Here is a 6,676-nt window from a genome sequence, read left to right on the forward strand (position 1 = left end):
CAAACTGACGCTGTGTTATTAAAGTGAAATTATTTAATGCTGTTTAAATACTCTGTGCGTGTGTGCTCGTGTGTGTACATGTTTCGACATCTTTGTGAGGACAGAAAATTAGCACGCTACTACACCAGCGTGACCAAACGTCACTTATGGGGACAAAGTGTCCGTCCTCACGAGTTTGGAGACATTTTTGAGGCTCGAAATGTGGTTTTAGTGTCAGGGTTCAGTTGGGTTATGGTTAGGATTAGGATTCATTTTTGATGGTTAGGGTAAGTGTGTGTGTGTGTGTGTGACAGTCAGGTTTCAGTGTGACACATCAGGTGTTCAAACAGTGAAATGGTGGTTATGTTTTCATGTTATGAGCTCTAGAATAGAAGAAGAGCTCTTTACTGTGATCGTACATGTAGAACAGCATCATGGCTGCTCTCTCTCTCTCTCTCTGAGGGTATTATAGAGTTTGTGATTTCACTTCTTGAACCTCTGGCCTGGAAAAGTTCTTAAAGTCATTTCAGATGTTTGAGCTGTCATTCAGTGCTGATAATTCATCAGTTCTTCAGGACGAGGAGCCGGAGGGACCATCAGTGGCTGTGTTTCCTGAGACCTGGATGACATCAGTGAAAGTTTTGTGTGTTTGTGCTGTAATATCATCTCAGAGCCTCTCATCCGTCTGGCTGATGAAGGCCACTCATATTATAATAAATAATAACAAAGCTAATATTAACTAAGCTCAGAGAGGAACCCCTCTCCAAACTGACTGAAACAAAATCAGAAATATAAATATGAACTCTTCCTCCTGCCCTCGCTTCCAGTGACTGTTGCACACATGAATGACTTCCCACTTCCTGTCCCCGTGTGGACGCACAGAGGACACACACTGTTTGGACATGATGTGTAGAAACCACAGCAAAGATGTCGTGCGTCTGCCAGTATGACAGTGAGTCAGCACCGGGATGCTGAACTCTATCAGGCATGTGAAGACTGAGACATGTGATCTTTAACTCAGAGTCCAGCCTGACACCCTGTGAGGGATCAGACCCTGAGAGCTCGGATCAAACTGAGGTTAGTCTTCACTGCAGAATAAATCTGAGGACATTTTAACCTCACATCAATAGGGGAAGTTATTCCTCAGTCATTGCTCATTTTCAGTCACACTATTCTGTTTTAAACCTAGCAGGAATAAGAATATCCAAACTCTTCTTTCCTACTGAGTAGAGGAATCAAAGTGCCATTTGGTATCTCTGAGCTTTAACACCATCACACGTGTTAGTGTGGGGTCCACACAGAGCAGCTCAGGTGGTCCTGGTGCCTCCTGGACCAGCCAAGAACATGAGGTCAGGGGGAGACTGAGAGCGGTGAACCCCAGGCGAGCTGCCGGTCTCGACAGCATCCCAGGGACTGGTTGAAGCCTGCACAGACCAGCTGGCCGAGATCCTCACTGGGCTGTTCAACCTCTCCCTGACTCATGCCAAGGTTCCCACCTGGCTGAAGGGCTCCACATCATTCCCATCCCCAAAAAGCCGGCATAGACAGCCTCAATGACTACGGACCTATAGCCCTCACGTCTGTAGTCATGAAGTGCTTCGAGCAGATAGTGCTCAGCACATGAGAGACTGTGTACCCCCCTCCCTCAACTCCCACCATGGAGGAGGATGCCATCACATCACCTTTCACAGACCGCTGAGCCATCTGGAGAACATGAGGAGCTCTGTGACGATGCTCTGTGTGGACTGCAGCTCAGTGTTCAGGACCATAATGACAGACATCCTCACCACCAAACTATAAAACCAAAGAACTCATCATAGACTTCAGGAGGCTCAGACAGGTGTGTGCCTTTCTATTATTTGGTGTATGTTCCTCCAGACCAGGGGTCGGCAACCTTTCTGATGGCGAGTGCCATCTACAATTCCCTCAGAGGTCAGTGTGCCATATCATTGCATTAGCAATAAATTTAATAACGCTCTATATGAACAGTTACACATTATATAGAACAACTTTATAGAATTATATTTGTCGCAGATGTTGGCAGCTATCAGCGAATAGTTATCAGCTATTTGGAAACAAAAAAAAGACACTTTTTATCCATAACAGCAAATGAACTGTACAACAGAAAATACAAATGCTATTTATGGTCTCCTCACAACAATGATAAGAAAAATAAACTGGGCCAATATGGTATGTTTGTTAATACAGAGACACACATGTTAATGTGATCTCTGGTCTCCCACTCAGAGACACAGGTCTCCGAGTGTCCAGCATTCAGACGGCTGAGGACACTCATGTGAGAGAAAATCTGCTCACACAGATATGTAGAGCCAAATACTGTCAATAAGGCCTCTGCAATGTTCTGAAGACAGTTAAACTTGTCAGGTAGTGATGTCCAGCAGGTGACAATGCAGCTCCATGAACACGCACAGCCGTGGATTTCAGCTGAGTTCATAGTTCTGCAAACTTTGACCCCCACAGAGTCGAGCTTCCCAGTTCAATCAGCTGCCACATATCCAAACCGATATCATGACCAGCAGCTTTTACAGCTGTGGCTCCAGCAAACATCAGCTGATACTAGATATTATTAAATAAATTCTAACAACAGCTGATCAAGCTTAAACGTGCTGCTGTTGTTTAGCGCGACATCCGCTGGATTCCTCTTTCTGGCGCGATAAACAAGCAAGAGAGAAAAGCCGATCAGCTGATCATTGATCAGTTTCATGACTGAAGTAGCAACAGGAGAGGGAGGAGAGAGAGAGAGAGAAGAATAACTCCAGCTTTGTGTCTCTGTGTCCATTCTAGCTGAAGTACGGGACAAACTGTTCCTTTTCAGCTCAATACGAAACTCGTAATATTTTCTCTGAATACGAGACGATTCTGTTTTTTACAGCACGGTTGGCAACTCTACTAACTAACCTTATGAATACAATAAAGTTCACTATCAGTCACATCACAGCACCCACCCAGCTGTATAGAAACTCCGTCATGCTAGCTAGTACGCAGTACGAGTTATTGTAACTGACTGTAAAAAGTACATGTACAATGACATTAAAGGGCTATTCTGTTCTATTCTTCTACTGAGTGTTATTACTTGCTGACAGGTTGGTGTGAAATCCCTGCTGATGGAACTGTTTGTAATGTAATGATCATGAAATAAATACAGCATATGTAACAAAGATTTTTGTTTTTATTTTTATTTACACCTGTGACATCACAGAGGGAGTCGGCTTCTCACTGACTCTATAACTCTAAAACACATAAAACATCTTCATCTGGCCGCCAGAGGGCAGTATGACATATGAAACCCAGCAGGTGAGGCGTGAGTCCTGCGGAGGGACATCTGCAGCAAACTGAAGAAATAAGAAGCACAAATATAAAAGCCCTGCATGTTTCTTTTAGCAGCCTTTGAGCTTCAGCCACAGGTGAGCTGTGACATCTGGGCAACAGCTGGCCCTGAGAACATGTGTCGGCTCTGGATGCAGGTTTGGGGCAAATTTCAGAGTGCAGTCAAGGATCCGCGCCTCGCTGCTGCCACAGGGTCCCGACTGCTCCTCTGACCCGGATCATCACGTCAACGTGTTTGTGGGGGATCAGTGAGTGACAGGGATGTATTCCTCCGCCTTCCTGTATAGTCCCCTCACCCTGTGAGTATCACGGAGCTGTGATGATTAATGCAGCTCGTTCATTGGCTCCGGTTATCCTCAGGTGTGTGTGTTCTCCGGTCTGTGAGACTGAAGCTCTGCAGAAGTAACTCTGACGGTCTGAAGAGGAAACGATCTGCTGATTTTAGCGACTTTGACGGAATCTACGAGAAAAACGTGACGGTGTGCGCGCGTGCCCAGGTGAGAGCTGCGGTGTGCGGGTGGGACAGCTCCTCGCGCTCATGTTTGTACCTGCACGTTTTTAAAAATGTGCACACTCTTACGAGACATTCGTCATGTGTCATAAAACAGCCGCTTTATTTTTTAAACTCCAACTTTAAACTTTCCAGCTGATGACGCGCGTTGGGGTAAAATCGTCAAACACCTGAAGAGCAGGGGCGGATCTAGAGAAATTTTCTTAGGGTGGCAGAGAAATCAAATGGGGTGGCAAAATTAAAGCCTTTTTTTCCCCCCATACACACATGCAGGTGGTTACATATGGTTAAAATGATTCAAATGCAGTAAGTATACACATTTTTCATATAAATATAGTCTATAACTTAATTATTGTCTGTAGCCCACATAATTACACACTTTAGTTACATAAAACATGTGAGTTTTGATGTTATGTACTGTATAGCCTGTATAATAAATAAATATGGAGCCCAATAAGTATAAAACCCAGAAAGCTACACAACATGGGGCGGTTCATTTACAAACACACGTCTAACTTAAATTTCACTGTTTTTTGTTAGAAAACAATCACATTGTTACAGCTTAAATTACACAAAATGTCAGAAATCTGCACTGTCATGAACAAAAATATAAACCTAATTTTTCATGATTTGTTGGATTAACCCTCTGAGGTCTGAAATACAAGCGGCCATTTTTGACTCCTTTTGAGTTTACGTTTGTATTTCACCCTCAGATTGTTTCATTTTATTTTTCCCCCTTTGCCTTGTTTGGTATCGTTTCAGCTCAACTGAATTTAGTTGTTTTTTCACTGACATACTGCATTAGTATTACTATTACTGTTAATAGTACTATTACTGATCTGAAATCACACAAAGAACTTTAAATCCTAGTAGTATTTTTTACTGTAAAAAATAACACAGACATGTTGAGTAAATTTTTATAACTTGAAATGCAAATATAAAATGTACATTTTGTAAACATATACAACTATTTATCTAAAAATGCAGCCAATACACCTGCCGTTTTTTTTCATTTTGTACAACCATTTAAAAATATTACTAAAACTAAAATGAGAGAACAATCAGGTGTCGCAATAAGATGCCCCACAAATGATGTGTGCCAGTAAAAATAAGTTTGTCCACCAAAAGACAGAGGAGAGCAGCACAGGGACAAACCTGCAGGCCTGACAACAGCAGGTGTATCACTCCGCTGGTTTTCTACTTAGTGACAGTGTTTACGTTGCAAATGTGCCTTTGTGACATTCATTAGTGCCCTCACTGACACACACAACAAAACAATGGCTACACAACAGAACAACTACACAAGACAACACACTAAGTATACACTCCACACTAAACGTCACAAATCTCCCACATCTAAAAACTCTCTCTCTCTCTCCCACTCGCTCGCTCTGTCTCGCTGCCGTTACCGTCACTCCCAAAACTCTCCCCTCTTCCTAAACAACCAAATCCCACATGTTGACTTTTTTTAAATTCGACATGGTGCATTTTCGATAGCAAAGACGTGGCTTTCTTTCCTTTACTGTTTTCGCGCTGTCCTTAGAAAACGCTTAAAACACACACACAAAAACGTGACGACAGTATTTAGAAAAAAGCGTGGCTTATATATATTATCATAACTCTGGATTTACTGGCCTGTAATTAAAATTTAAAAACTTTGAAGTCCGAACTTTCAATGTGGGCTGAAACAGAGACTCAGCGTGGCTGCAGCTTGTTGCTGTGTCAGTTTAAATCAGTCATGTGATTTGGAGGTGCAGCGTGTCCGTGGACCACAGAGGGTTAATAACACTCACCTTCCTTCCATTTCCAGAGTGTAACATCCAGCCACCTGTGTAAAATCCCAAATTCCCATGGTGTTGTTCAAAATGTGCTCTGGCACAATCATAAACATCGCTTGCTACTGAAAACAAGAAAAAAGCCGTCCTGCTATGGGCTGAACCATTTGTTAATAGTGGAGGGGGGACACTATCCAATATATTCAGTTTTAGCATTTATATTCACTGTTGACTGTAACTACGCTCAAACTGTTAATGCTATCTTATTTTAATAAACAACACTGTCATATGCAAAACTGGGGTGGCACTTGGGGTGGCAAGGGATCATTTTAGGGTGGCACTTGCCACCCCATGCCACCCTTCTAGATCCGCCCCTGCTGAGGAGGCTGCAGGGGGGCAGCTGGTGTCCTGGTCTGTGTGAGAAAGCGGAAACCTTTCAGAATAAAAGGAAGCTTCAGTGTTGTGTTAGTGGCTTTACCTGTGCACACAGGTAACCTGCAGGTGTGCGGTCAAATGCTGCTGGGACCTCAGTGTGTAGGTGAAGCAGGAGTGTGTGTCCGTGTGTGTGTGTAGTGGACATTAGTGCTGCAGCAGCACTCTGCGTGTTGCATAACAGGCTGTCCCCTGCGTCGTCCTGCAGGAGCTCGGATTAAATGCAGACTCGCTCCTCTGCAGTCAGAGCTCTCTGAGAGTCACGATCCACCTTCACTGCTTTAACACAGCTGCTGACACTTTGATAGTCCCAACCTCACTGTGTGAGTGGTCGCTGTGAGACAGGCGGCCGTACACTCTACCTGAGCTCCATGCTCACCTGTAAAGGCTGATGCGTGTGTTTATGGGTATACTGCATGTTTGGTGGATGTAAACGATGAACTGGGTCTCAAACAGGAGAATATCTTCTTTCTTTTTTTAAATGGTTTGGCACAGCAGGCAGCCATCAGGGAGGACTGTGGGAAATCAGGACAATCATATCAGCAATAAAGTTAAAAAGTTGGGAAAATAATAAAAAATTCAGGAATAGTGTTCAATTTGATGACTTTAATTGTTGACAGTAGGTTTGACT

The 6,676-nt window shown here is 43.5% G+C and overlaps 1 protein-coding gene across 1 annotated transcript in view; it reads left to right on the forward strand.

The window, feature by feature from the left end:
• The window catches only part of LOC100707400 (high mobility group protein B2), a 642,043-nt gene that overhangs the window by 557,171 nt on the left and 78,196 nt on the right, over positions 1-6,676 (forward strand). The gene's annotated exons all lie outside the window — the stretch shown is intronic.

This window comes from Oreochromis niloticus, linkage group LG6 (genome assembly GCF_001858045.2).
Source record: "Oreochromis niloticus isolate F11D_XX linkage group LG6, O_niloticus_UMD_NMBU, whole genome shotgun sequence".
Lineage (NCBI taxonomy): Eukaryota > Metazoa > Chordata > Actinopteri > Cichliformes > Cichlidae > Oreochromis > Oreochromis niloticus.